Here is a 15048-nt window from a genome sequence, read left to right as displayed (position 1 = left end):
AAGAAGCAAAGGTCAAGTTCACTCAACCTATTCTCATAAATCATGCTCTCCAATCCAGGCAACATCCCTGTAAATCTCCTCTGCACCCTTTCTATGATTTCCACATACTTCCTGTAGTGAGGCGACCAGAAATGAGCACAGTACTCCAAGTAGGGTCTGACCAGGGTCCTATATAGCTGCAACATTACCTCTCAGCTCTTGAACTCAATCCCACAATTGATGAAAGCCAATGCACCGTATGCCTTCTTAACCACAGTCACCCTGCACAGCAACTTTGAGTGTCCTATGGACTCGGACCCCAAGATCCCTCTAATCCTCCACACTGCCAAGAGTCTTACCATCAATACTATATTATGTCATCATATTTGAACTTCCAAAATGAACCACCTCACACTTATTTGGGTTGAACTCCATCTGCCACTTTTCAGCCCAGTTTTGCATCCTATTAATGTCCCGCTTTAACCTCTGACAGCCCTCCATACTATCCACAACAGCCCCAACCTTTGTGTCATCAGCAAATTTACTAATCCATCCCTCCACTCCCTCATCCAGATCATTTATAAAAATCATGACGAATAGGGGTCCCAGAACAGATCCCTGAGGCACACCACTGCTCACTGACCTCCACGCAGAATATGACCCATCTAAAACCACCTTGCCTTCTGTGGGAAGCCAATTATGGATCCAAAGCAATGTCCCTTTGGATCCCATGCCTCCTTACTTTCTCAATAAGCCTTGCATGGGTACCTTATCAAATGCCTTGCTGAAATCCATATGCACTATATCTACTACTCTACTTCATCAATGTGTTTAGTCATATCCTCAGAAAATTCAATCAGGATTGTAAGGCACGACCTGCCTTTGACAAAGCCATGCTGACTATTCCTAATCATATTATGCTTCTCCAAATTTTCATAAATGTTGCCTCTCAAGATCTTTTCCATCAACTTACCAACCACTGAAGTAAGACTCACTGGTCTACAATTTCCTGGGCTATCTCTACTCCCTTTCTTGAATAAAGAAACAACATCTGCAACCTTCTAATCCTCCAGAACCTCTCCTGTCCCCATTGATGATGCAAAGATCATTGCCAGAGGCTCAGCAATCTCCTCCCCTGCCTCCCACAGTTGCTTGGGGTACATCTCGTCTGCTCCTGGTGATTGAACCAACATGATTCTTTCTAAAATCTCCAGCACATCTTCTTCATTAATATCTACATGCTCAAGCTTTTCAGTCCACTGCAAGTCATTCCTACAATCACCTTTTCCATAGTGAATACTGAAGCAAGGTATTCATTAAGTACCATCCTATTTCCTCTGGTTCCATACACACTTTCCCACTGTCACACTTGATAGGTCCTATTCTTTCACATCTTATCCTCTTGCTCTTCACATACTTGTAGAATGCCTTGGGGTTTTCCTTAATCCTGCCCGCCAAGGCCTTCTCATGGCCCCTTCTGGCTCTCCAAATTTCCTTTCTAAGCTTGTTCTTGTTAGCCTTATTATCTTCTAGATCTCCAATATTACCTAGCTCTCTGAACCTTTTGTAAGCTTTTCTTTCCCTCTTGACTAGATTTACTACAGCCTTTGTACACCATGACTCCTGTACCCTACCATAACTTCCCTGTCTCATTGGAACATACCTATGCATAACTCCACACAAATATCCCCTGAACGTTTGCCACATTTCTTCCGTACCTTTCCCAGAGAACATCTGTTCCCAATTTAAGCTTCCAAGTTCCTGCCTGATAGCCTCATAATTCCTTTTACTCCAATTAAACACTTTTCTAACTTGTCTGTTCCTATCTCTGTCCAAAGCTATTGTAAAGGAGATAGAATTGTGACCACTATCTCCAAAATGCTCTCCGACTGAGAGATCTGACATCTGACCAGGTTCATTTCCCAATACCAAATCAAGTACAGTCTCTCCTTATCTACACTTTGTGTCAAGAAACCTTCCTGAACACACCTAACAAACTCCACCCCATATAAATCCCTTGCTCTAGTGAGATGCCAATCAATATTTGGGAAATTAAAATCTCCCACCATGACAACTCTGTTATTATTACACCTTTCCTGGATCCGTTTTCCTATCTTTTCCCTAACCAATTTCCCTCAGGATCAATGAAGTATGACTACGACTATGACTATCTGCTCCATGAGATGGTCTATAAAAAAACACCCAGTAGAGTTATTGACCCCTTCCTGTTCCTAATCTCCACCCACAGAGTCTCCGTGGACAATCCCTCCATGATATCCATCTTTTCTGTAGCTGTGACACTATCTCTGATCAACAGTGCTAAGCCCCCGCCTCTTCTGCCTCCCTCCCTGTCCCTTCTGAAACATCTAAAACCCGGCACTTGAAGTAACCATTCCTGTCCCTGAGCCTTCCAATTCTCTGTAATGGCCACCACATCATAGCTCCAAGTACTGATCCACACTCTAAGCTTATCCGCTTTGTTCACAATACTCCTTGCATTAAAATAGACACATCTCAAACTGTCGGTCTGAGCGTGTCCCTTCTTTATCACCTGCCTATCCTCCCTCACGCGCTGTCTCCAAGCTTTCTCTATTTGTGAGCCAACCACCTCTTCCCCAGTCTCTTCAGTTTCGGTTCCCACCCCAAACAATTCTAGTTTAAACTCTCCCCAGCAGCCTTAGCAAACCTCCCCGCCAGGATATTGGTCCCTCTGGGATTCAAGTGCAACCCATCCTTTTTGTATAGGTCACACCTGCCCCAAAAGAGGTCCCAATGATAGAAACATAGAAAATAGGTGCAGGAGTAGGCCATTCGGCCCTTCGAGCCTGCACCGCTATTTATTATGATCATGGCTGATCATCCAACTCAGAACACCGCCCCAGCCTTCCCTCCATACCCCCTGACCCCCGTAGCCACAAGGGCCATATCTAACTCCCTCTTAAATATAGCCAATGAACTGGCCTCAACTGTTTCCTGTGGCAGAGAATTCCACAGATTCACCACCCTCTGCGTGAAGAAGTTTTTCCTAATCTCAGTCCTAAAAGGCTTCCCCTCTATCCTCAAACTGTGACCCCTTGTTCTGGACTTCCCCAACATCGGGAACAATCTTCCTGCATCTCACCTGTCCAATCCCTTTAGGATTTTATATGTTTCAATCAGATCCCCCCTCAATCTTCTAAATTCCAACGAGTACAAGCCCAGTTCATCCAGTCTTTCTTCATATGAAAGTCCTGCCATCCCAGGAATCAATCTGGTGAACCTTCTCTGTACTCCCTCTATGGCAAGGATGTCTTTCCTCAGATTAGGGGACCAAAACTGCACACAATACTCCAGGTGTGGTCTCACCAAGGCCTTGTACAACTGCAGTAGTACCTCCCTGCTCCTGTACTCAAATCCTCTCGCTATAAATGCCAGCATACCATTCGCCTTTTTCACCGCCTGCTGTACCTGCATGCCCACTTTCAATGACTGGTGTATAATGACACCCAAGTCTCGTTGCACCTCCCCTTTTCCTAATCGGCCACCATTCAGATAATAATCTGTTTTCCTAATTTTGCCACCAAAGTGGATAACTTCACATTTATCCACATTAAATTGCATCTGCCATGAATTTGCCCACTCACCCAACCTATCCAAGTCACCCTGCATCCTCTTAGCATCCTCCTCACAGCTAACACTGCCACCCAGCTTCGTGTCATCCGCAAACTTGGAGATGCTGCATTTAATTCCCTCATCCAAGTCATTAATATATATTGTAAACAACTGGGGTCCCAGCACTGAGCCTTGCGGTACCCCACTAGTCACCGCCTGCCATTCTGAAAAGGTCCCGTTTATTCCCACTCTTTGCTTCCTGTCTGCTAACCAACTCTCCACCCACACCAATACCTTACCCCCAATACCGTGTGCTTTAAGTTTGCACACTAATCTCCTGTGTGGGACCTTGTCAAAAGCCTTCTGAAAATCCAAATATACCACATCCACTGGTTCTCCCCTATCCACTCTACTAGTTACATCCTCAAAAAATTCTATGAGATTCGTCAGACATGATTTTCCTTTCACAAATCCATGCTGACTTTGTCCGATCATTTCACCGCTTTCCAAATGTGCTGTTATCACATCCTTGATAACTGACTCCAGCAGTTTCCCCACCACCGACGTTAGGCTAACCGGTCTATAATTCCCCGGTTTCTCTCTCCCTCCTTTTTTAAAAAGTGGAGTTACATTAGCCACCCTCCAATCCTCAGGAACTAGTCCAGAATCTAACGATCCAGAAATCTGAATCCCTGCCCCCTGCTCCAATCCCTCAGCCACGCATTTATCCTCCACCTCATTTTATTCCTATACTCACTGTCACGTGGCACAGGCAGTAATCCCGAGATTACTACCTTTGCGGTCCTGCTTCTCAACTTCCTTCCTAACTCCCTGCAGTCGGTTTTCAGGACCTCTTCCCTTTTCCTACCTATGTCATTGGTACCAATATGTACCACAACCTCTGGCTGTTCTCCCTCCCACTGCAGGATATTGTGGGCGTGATCTGAAACATCCCGGACCCTGGCACCTGTGAGGCAAACTACCATCCAAGTTTCTTTCCTGCGTCCACAGAATCACCTGTCTGACCCCATAACTATGGATTCCTCTATCACTACTGCCTTCCTCTTCCTTCCCCTACCCTTCTGAGCCACAGGGCCAGACTCTGTGCCAGAGAAACAGCCACTGTCGCTTCCCCCTGGTAGCCTATCCCCCCCAACAGTACTCAAACATGAGTACTTATTGTTCAGGGGGTACAACCACAGGGGTACTCTCTAGTACCCGACTCTTCCCCTTCACCCTCCTGACCGTTACCCACTTGTCTGTCTCCTGTGGCCCCGCTGTGACCACCTGCCTATTACTCCTTTCTATCACCTCCTCAGTCTCCCTGACCAGACAGAGGTCATCAAGCTGCAACTCCAGTTCCCTAACGCGGTCCCTTCAGAGCTGCAGCTTGATACTCTGGGTGCAGATATGGCCACCTGGGAGGCTCCAGGACCTTCCACATCTGACACCGAGCACAGAGCACCGGCCTCACACACATACTTCCTCCTTTCTGCAATTAACACAGGTAATCCTACCTGGTCTTGTCCTGTTACTGCCTAAGCCCGTTGGGCCATGCCCTACCACTCTGCTACCCTCTCACTCTGCTGCCCAGTTCCTGTACCCTACCATCCTTTCCCTGTCTCATTGGAATGTACCTATGCAGAATTCCACGCAAATATCCCCTGAACATTTGCCATATTTCTTCTGTACGTTTCCCTGAGAACATCTGTTCCCAATTTATGCTTCCAAGTTCCTTCCTGTTAGCCTCATATTTCCCCTTACTCCAATTAAACACTTCCCTAACTTGTCTGTTCCTATCCCTTTCCAATGCTATGGTAAAGGAGATATAATTGTGATCACTGTCTCCAAAATGCTTTCCTAACTCGTCTGTTCCTATCCCTCTCCAATGATTATGATCACGATCTCCAAAGTGCTCTCCCACTGAGAGATCTAACACCTGACCAGGTTCAGTTCCCAATACCAGATCAAATACAGCCTCTCCTCTTATAGGCTTATCTACATATTATGTCAGAAACCTTCCTAAACACACCTAACAAACTCCATCCCATCTAAACCTTTCGCTCTAGGGAGATGCCAATCGATATTTGGGAAATTAAAATCTCCCACCACAACAAACCTGTTATTATTACACTTTTCCAGATTGTCTCCCTATCTTCTCCTCGATGTCCCTGTTACTACTTGGAGGTCTATAAAAACACAGTAGAGTTATTGACCCCTTCCTGTTCCTAACTTCCACCTACAGAGACTCAGTAGACAATCCCTCCATTACTTCCTCCGTTTCTGCAGCCGTGACACTATCTCTGATCAACAGCGCCACACCCCCACCTTTTTTGCTGCCTTCCCTGTCCTTTCTGAAACATCTAAAGTCTGGCACTCTAAGTAGCCATTCCTGCCCTTGCGCCATCCAAGTGTCTGTAATAGCCACAACGTCATAGCTCCAAGTATTGATCCAGGCTCTAAGCTCATCCACTTTGCTCATGATGCTTCTTTCATTAAGATAGACACATCTCAAACCATCGGTCTGAGCGCTTCCCTTCTCTATCACCTGCCTATTCTTCCTCTCGCACTGTCTCCAAGCTTTCTCTATTTGTGAGCCAACCACCCCTTCCTCCGTCTCTTCAGTTCGGTTCCCACCCCCCAACAATTCTAGTTTAAATTCTCCCCAATAGCCCTTGCAAACCTCCCCACCAGGATATTGGTCCCCCTGGGATTCAAATGCAACCCATCCTTTTTGTACAGGTCACACCTGCCCTAAAAGAGGTCCTAATGATCCAGAAATCTGAATCCTGCCCCCTGCTCCAATCCTTCAGCCACGCATTTATCCTCCACCTCATATTCACTGTTACGTGACACAGGCAGTAATCCCAAGATTATTACCTTTGCGGTCCTGCTTCTCAACTTCCTTCCTAACTCCCTGTAGTCTGTTTTCATGACCTCCTCACTTTTCCTACCAATGTTGTTAGTACCAATACGTACCACAATCTCTGTCTGTTCTCCTTCCTACTTCAGGATATTGAGGACGCTATCGGAAACGTGCCAGACCTTGGTACCTGGGAGGCAAACTACCATCCGTGTTTCTTTCCTGCGTCCACAGAATCACCTGTGTGACCTCCTAACTATAGAGTCCCCTATCACTGCTGCCATCCTCTTCCTTTCCAAACCCTTCTGAGCCATAGGGCCAGACTCTGTGCCAGCATGATTTGTACAAGATACAGTACAAATGTATGAAATTCCAACAAATTATAAAGGTCAACCATAGTTTTTCTTGAATGCTTAATAGATAAACATTTCAGTTATGTTTCCCCTGACAGAATGGCTCACTGTGTTACAGTAAACATGTTCATTTGAAACAGCACAAGTCAAACAAATGTCATTTTTATTCACAGTGAATATACCAATAATATTTTGCCGGCATAAAGAAAAAAATAATTTACTTCGAATTTGTTGCCATTAAATTAGATGCTTAAATCAAAGTGTTGCTCTGATATAAATAAATGAATGATGATCAATACACACTTTGGTATCATTTTCACTGAAAAATGATTTATAAGGACATTGCTCATATATCTCAGTTAATCTGCAATGTATCTTGAAGTTCAGTCAATATTACCTTGCCTTGATCATTATTTTTGAATGCTGCACAGTATTGGTGCTCAAAATAGCAGCAGAATCTTCATAACTTGCTTTCAATAAATGCTGGCATTTACTGTATATTTCATTCTTCATGTTTTCTACTGTGCTGTATTCATTTTTCCTGCCTTGAATTTATTGGCTTTTGAGGATGAAAGAAGTTACACAAAGTCCATTTCATAGAGATCTACAGACTGTGATGGGAATGTGAGGGAAGAACTTTTGAAGAGTTCACCAAAATCAAATTAATGTATCAGGATTATTACCAGATTATTACCAGCTGGATGAAGTGTTGGTTGGTTACCTATTTAAACTGAAGTATACCCTGGATAGCACGTGCCATCAAATGTGAATGCGATGAACTTCGTGATGGATCCAAAATTTCAAAATAAATATATAGAATTCAGCAGTGGAGTGCAGTCCCACTGGGTGTTCCCAGCATTCCTTTAGGTCCCACACGCAATACCTGGGATCCACTGATTTCACAGAACATCCCATCAGAGGCAAAGTATAGCATGTTTTATTTTTTTTGAAACATTCTGGTACTTTAATTAATGTTATTTGGTTTCAATGTTAATAGTTTTAAAATCTCTTAATATCAGAGAGATTGAAAATCTCCTCAGAATCCATTCTGACATTATCCTCACTTGTTTGGGAGAGTGGACAATGGTTTTCTAGAGCACACTTGTTTTAAGCTTTCAGTTAGTGTCATTTTAATTTTCCATCCTATTGTCACTCTACCCTTCTATATTGTTCCAATGGTCCTCAATAAAACAATACATTATCTTTCGCTTAGGCCAATTATAGCTTTCTTGACTCCACATTTTTTTTCTTTTTACCATCATTCACAGACATTTTCTTCTGCTGACAATTTCATATTACAGTTCAGCTCATTTTGTTTCTGGATTTAATTTTAGTTATTGGAAAATCCTTTAACATCCTCTCAAACTTGATTACACTTTTAAATCATTTAATCTGGCCTGCCTTACATCCTTTTATGGACCTTTCTCTGTGTTCTTTCTGCCTCTCTCCACTTTCCCTTCATTTTAAGACAGATATCATGCATCTATTTTTCCAGATTTGATAAAACAGATAAATCTTTGTATTGTAAAAGTTGGGACGCATCAATACATGTGCATGAGGTAATGAACAATAAAACAGTAGATCATCCATGATATTGAATTGTATTCTGACTGAGGCCTCATCCTATTATTTTGCCCTCTTGTGCACTCTCCAACTAACAAGCCAACATCATACACATTATTTGAATATTGAACCAATACCTGAGATAATACTTTAACTTAAACAAATAAGTGACACAGAGACTGCAATTCTTCAACACATGAATGAACTTATTTATGTGTTGAGGAATTAAATGGCTCTTCTTAATGTCACCCTGTCAGTTTTATATCTTCCTGACATTTCTAAGTGCACAGCTTATTGAGGAACTCCATTGGGTAGCACATTTGGGGACAGGCTGTTGAATTGGCAAAAGGGAGTCGTGAGAATACCAAGATATACAGAGGGAGACAATTGGAGATATGCCTGGAGTAATGACAGGAAAGACGATGGGTGTTACCAAGGAGATTGTCACGGAAGCCTGTGGCTACACACAGCTGAGTGCAAAGGCAAAGTTTACAAGATTAGAGAAGGGGAGGTCAGATGGAAATCAGGTACAGAATATTAATGAGAGAAATCAAGGAGAAGATCAAGAGTAGAGCTGGCAAATAAAGGCTGAGGGCTGTTGAGATTATTATGTACAGACAGGAGTATTTGCAGAAGAAGTGGTTGCTTAAGGATTAGGTGGATCACTAATGATAAAATTTGAAAATAAAATCTAAATGGAAATAAGATATACCTTGGATTCTGTAGCAGCAGCCAAAGGAGGGTCATTAAAATGGAAAGTATCTTAATTCTTTCACTAAAACTTTGTAACTGATTGAAACATTCCCTATTACATTAAGCAATAGAATTTCTAGATTGCCAACTCCAAATGAAATCCATCCCAGAAAAAATGAGTTGCAGTTCTATAGGAAAATATGTTTGAATAAAATGATACTAAAAAAAAAGAAGCCATGGGAATCCAAGGCCAGGATTATACTGAAGAGTAAGGTGCATGCCATATGGGGTTGAGGAGAAATTTCTCCAGCTAGAGTGGGTAACCTATGGAAATTTCTGCCACAGAAGACAGTTGAAGGCAAATCATTAAATATATTTTGTTTATATATGCTTGAAGCTGAGTTGCTGAGAGCACTTGAGAAGTCTCTGGATGTACATTTGAATTGCCTAGGCACAGAAGGGTTGTTGTTGTGTTGTGAAATAGAATTGATAAGGATGGGTGCTCATTGGCGAGAATGAGTTGTGTTAATTGGCTTGTTTGCTAAAGAATTCTATAACTATGATTCTATATTCAAAAAGGAGTTCTTAAGGCTAAAGGGATCAAAGGCAGGGGAAAAAATGATTTGGATGATCAACTATAATGAATGGCAAGAGTGTCTTAAAGGGCTACATGAGTGGCAAAGCAAGAGATGTAGAAGAGACCAGCAGCATGACGCGTAGTTCCAATGACCACAATAACTGGATCTGCAGACATTCTGAAAATGAAACAGACTGGGAATGGCGATTAGCAGCACCATTACAGCCCTTGAAAAATGTGCGCTTAAAGTTGAATTTAATGCTTATAAGTAAGACATAGAAGCAGAATTAGGTAAAACAAAGTATATGTTTCCTCTGGACACTAGTCTGCCCAGTTCCCTGAGCCCTTGGAAGCACTTTCCCATCCCATTCCATCACATGCAATGACTGGTTGCTGCATTATCTAGAGGAATATTACTTTTGTGGTACTACATACTCTTAGCTACAAGGAATGCACCTGCTATGCTACAAGATGAGAATTGCAAAAGGCACAACACTTCAATAGGAAACATCATGTTGAAATTGGCAATACCTTTCCCTGTCATGATTTAGATGGAGAAATTCAACAGTGCTGTTCAATGAACATTATTCAATGAACCAATGGGATTCCATGAACCTCAATTGAAGATCTTGTTCTTCATGTGAGTTTTACAAAAAGTATTAGGCTGCCCAGATAGCAGAATGATTCCAAAGTAATCATCATGGAATGATTTCTAGCTGTGGAAAGGTACTCACTGATCATTATTTACACACAATACATTATTCTGATGAAAGCTTATAATTTACATTTGGATTGATTATATTCCATTTGATCAACTCACACCCTCCTCCCCACTCTTCTCCCATTCAACTTTAATGTGACTGTGTAGTTTCAAAAGACCTCAAGGCTTTATATATGCAGCTATTCTGAAAATGAAACATGCTGTTAATGACAACTAGTAGTACCACTACAGCCCTTAAAAATGTGTGCTTAAATATATATTTAATACTTATAAGTTTGTAAGACATAGGAGAAGAATTAGGTTATTTGGTCCATTAAGTCTGCTCTACCATTTAATAATGGCTAATTCATTATCCCTCTCATCCCCATTCTCCTGCCTTCTCTCTGTAACATTTGATGCCTGATTATTCAAGAACCTGTCAAACTCCCCCTTAAATACACTCAATAACCTGACCTCCGTAGCTGCCTGTGACAACAAATTCCACAGATTCATTATCCTCTGGCTAAAGAAATTCCTCCTCATCTTCATTCTAAATAGATGTCCCTTTATTCTGAGGTTGTGTCTTCTGGTCCTAGACTCACTCACTATAGGAAACATCCTCTCCACACCTACTCTATCTAGGCCTTTCAATATTCGATAGGTTTCAATGAGATCCTCCTTCATTCTTCTAAGCTCCAGCGAGTATAGGCCCAGAGCCATCGAACACTCCTCACATGTTAACCCTTTCACCCCTGGGATGATTCTCATGAATCTCCTCTGGACCCCCCTCCAATGGCAGCACATCTTTTCTTAAACAAGCGGCCCAAAACACTCCAAGTGCAGTGGGATCAATGACTTATAAAGCCTCAGCATTACATCTTGCTTTTGTATTCTAGTCCTCTCGAAATGAATGCTAGAAAAGATGGCACTAGAAGTTTTTGCAGACCCAGGTAACTTCTTCCAGTTTGTCCATACTACTTTTCGAAAGTTCCTCTTCTTTTTTCAAAATGGCTGGGGTCCTATCGGAGTCCGTGATCTACAGCTGCAGCTCAAACTATGGTGTTCCACGGGCAGTGGATTCTTGTTCTCGGACTCACTGTGTAGCCTGGAAGATGTGCCTTTGAGGTGCGGCCTCGTGAACGATTCAATTCCTCACTGATGTCGCTGACTGCAGCATTGAGGGAGACGGAAACATCGGGACAGCAGGTGGTGTGCGCTGCTGTCTGAAGAAGGCCCAGCACTCAAGCGATCCGCCTCTCTCTGTCTCTCTATGGAGGGCGAGACCTGTTGGTCCTTGAGTTGGGGGTCTCAGAGAAGCAACATGGCGGTATACAACACGGTAGAATGCAGCATCAAAACAGCTAGCTGCTGGTCTCCCCTCTCATTTGTTGTGTCTGAGATACTAAAGTGTTGTGTTATGGACTGTGGGTTTTCTGATGGACTCTATCTCAATTTCCCTTTGGAGGCTTTCTTATTGCTTGCATGGGGTGGGGGTGGAGGGGAGAGGGGGTAGATGCTTTTGCTGGAGCAAGTGGGGAGACGCAGAGGGGGAAGGGGGCTTTGGGGTTCTGACATTTCTGTCATTCGTTCTTTGGTGTTACTTTCTATTTCAAGGATGTCTGCAAAGAATAAGAATTTCACATTGCACACTGTATACATTCTCCGATACTAAATTGAACCATTGAACTATTGAATTTGCCTTCCTTATCTCTGGCTCAACCTGTGAATTAAACTTTAGGGAATCCTGCAAGAGGGCTCTCAAGTCCCTTTGCAACTCTGATTTTTGAATTTTCTCACCATTTGGAAAATATTCCACATCTTTACTCTAAAGTTGAAAGTTCAAAGTAAATTTATTATCAAAGTGCATATTGTCACCATATAAAAATCCTGAGATTCATTTTCTTGTGGGCATACTCAATAAATCCAGTAACCATATTAGAATCAATGAAAGACTGCAACAACATGGCAGACAACCACTGTGCAAAAGAATGAAATGTGCAAATACAAAAAGAAAATAAAGAAATAATAATAATTATAATAAAAAATAAGCAATAAATATTGACAACATAAGATGAAGTATTCTTGCAAGTGAGTCCTATGCGAACAGTTCAGTATTGGGGAAAGTGAAGTTATCACCTTTGGTTCAAAAGCTGATGGTTGAGGGGTAATAATTGTTCCTGAACCTGGTGGTAAGGGTCCTGAGGTTTCTGTACTTTCTTCTGGATGGCAGCAACGAGAAGAGAACATGACCTGGACAGATCCTCTAAAATGATATCACTAAGGAATTTAAGGTTGCTGACCCCCTCCACCTCTGGTCCCCCTGATGGGGTCTGTTTCATGGACCTCTGGTTTCCTCCTCCTGAAGTCAATAATCAGCTCCTCGGTCTTGCTAATATGGAGTCTTGCTGATCCGGATCACTTCTCAGGCAGGAGTTAATATGTTTCATTCCCAACCTCTCAAAAGACTTCATCTCTGTGGGTGTTAGCAAGTGCCACTGGATGATAGTCATTGAAGCATGTTACCATACTCTCTTTAGGCACCGATCTAATTGAAGCCTGTTTAAAGCAGGTGAATATCTGAGACTGACAAAGCAAAAGGTTAAAGGTATCAGTGAACCCTCCACCCAGGTGACCAACACAGGTCTTTAGGAATTGGCCAGGCATCACATCCAAGACAGATGAATTTCATAGCGTAACCCTCCTGAAGGATGCTCTCACGATGGTCTCAGAGATTGTAATCTCAAAATCAGCAGACGCTGTTGTAGATTGTGATGGCTTCTCCATGTTTAGATAGCCAAAGTGAGCATAGGAGGTATCAAGTTTATCCGATAGCAAAGCTCTGTTGTCACCTATGGTATGTCGCTTAAGTTCACTCTGCAAGATCTGATTGCATTCAAGCCCTACCACAGATGTTGAGCATCCTTCATTGATTCAAGTTTTGTCTGGAATTGCCACTTCACCCATGAGATGGCTCTGCGATGATCGTACCTGGACCTCTTGTGATTTTCTTGATCCACAGATTTAAATGACTTTGATCTGGCCCTCAGAAGATTGCAGATCTTATAGTTCACCAGGGGCCTCTGGTTAGGGATAACTCTGAATGATTTTGTGGGGACACACTAATATATAACTGTTTTTATGAAGTTCATCACAACCATGGTGTATTCATTCACATCCACAGATGAGTCCTTAGACATTGCCAAGTAAACTAACTTGAAGCAATCCCATAACTGCTCCTCTGCCTCCCACGACCACCTCTTTGTTGTCCTAATCTCTGGAGCCTTGCTCCGTAGCCTCTGCCTGTACACGGGTAGGAGAAGGACAGCCAGATGATCAGATTTCCCAAATGCAGTCTGGGTGTGGACTGCTGCATGGTGTGTTGGGACTTCTGGTGCTACAGGTAATTGGACAGGAATTTCGTCAGACAAGCCTGATTGAAACCCCTGACTGATATGAAATTAATTGGTGTGGACTGTTTCTTGTTTGGTGACTGCACCATACGTATTTCAAGCACCTGATTATAATCAGCCATTGGTGACATGTAAATGGTGGTCAGGATCATGGAGGAGAACTCCCCAGGTAACTAGAACTGATGGTATTCCATCATTAAGTGTTCAAGGTCAGGGGAAAACAAGCACATCAAAACCGTCACAATGGAGCACTATGAAGAGCTCATCATGAAACATGATCCTCCAACTTTTACCTTTTCCAAATCAACAGCTTGGTCCATACTGTCTGTCAAAAAGCCTTTGGGTCTGATCATTGTACACTGAGTTAGCCAATTCTCAGTAAAACACAGAACAACTTGAAGCTTAATGTGAAAAAGACTAAGGAGCTGGTGGTAGACCTGAGGAGAGCTAAGGTACCGGTGACCCCTGTTTCCATCCAGGGGGTCAGTGTGGACATGGTGGAGGATTACAAATACCTGGGGATACGTATTAACAATAAACTGGACTGGTCAAAGAACACTGAGGCTGTCTACAAGAAGGGTCAGAGCCGACTCTATTTCCTGAGGAGACTGAGGTCCTTTAACATCTGCCGGACGATGCTGAGGATGTTCTACGAGTCTGTGGTGGCCAGTGCTATCATGTTTGCTGTTGTGTGCTGGGGCAGCAGGCTGAGGGTGGCAGACACCAACAGAATCAACAAACTTATTCGAAAGGCCGGTGATGTTGTGGGGATGGAACTGGACTCTCTGACGGAGGTGTCTGAAAAGAGGATGCTGTCCAAGTTGCACGCCATCTTGGTCAATGTCTCCCATCCACTACATAATGTACTGGGTGGCCACAGGAGTACATTCAGCCAGAGACTCATTCCTCCAAGATGCAGCACAGAGCGTCATAGGAAGTCATTCCTGCCTGTGGCCATCAAACTTTACAACTCCTCCCTTGGAGGGTCAGACACCCTGAGCCGATAGGCTGGTCCTGGACTTATTTCATAGTTTACTGGCATAATTTACATATTACTATTTAACTATTTATGGTTCTATTACTATTTATTATTTATGGCACAACTAACAAAAACCATTTTCCCCCTGGGATCAATAAAGTATGACTATGACTAACAACAACTTCACACTTCTCTTCAATACAGCAATCTTGCCCTTACATCCTCAGTTTTGCTCTCCAGAAACTGCACATTTGCTAACAATATGCTGGGTAGAGGGGATCTTAATCCTATGTGTTTCAGCCTGGCTTGGAGTCCCCCCTCACCTCACTTTCGGCCATGG

This window comes from Mobula birostris, chromosome 1 (assembly GCF_030028105.1).
Source record: "Mobula birostris isolate sMobBir1 chromosome 1, sMobBir1.hap1, whole genome shotgun sequence".
Classification (NCBI taxonomy): domain Eukaryota; kingdom Metazoa; phylum Chordata; class Chondrichthyes; order Myliobatiformes; family Myliobatidae; genus Mobula; species Mobula birostris.
This window is presented reverse-complemented; position numbering follows the sequence as displayed.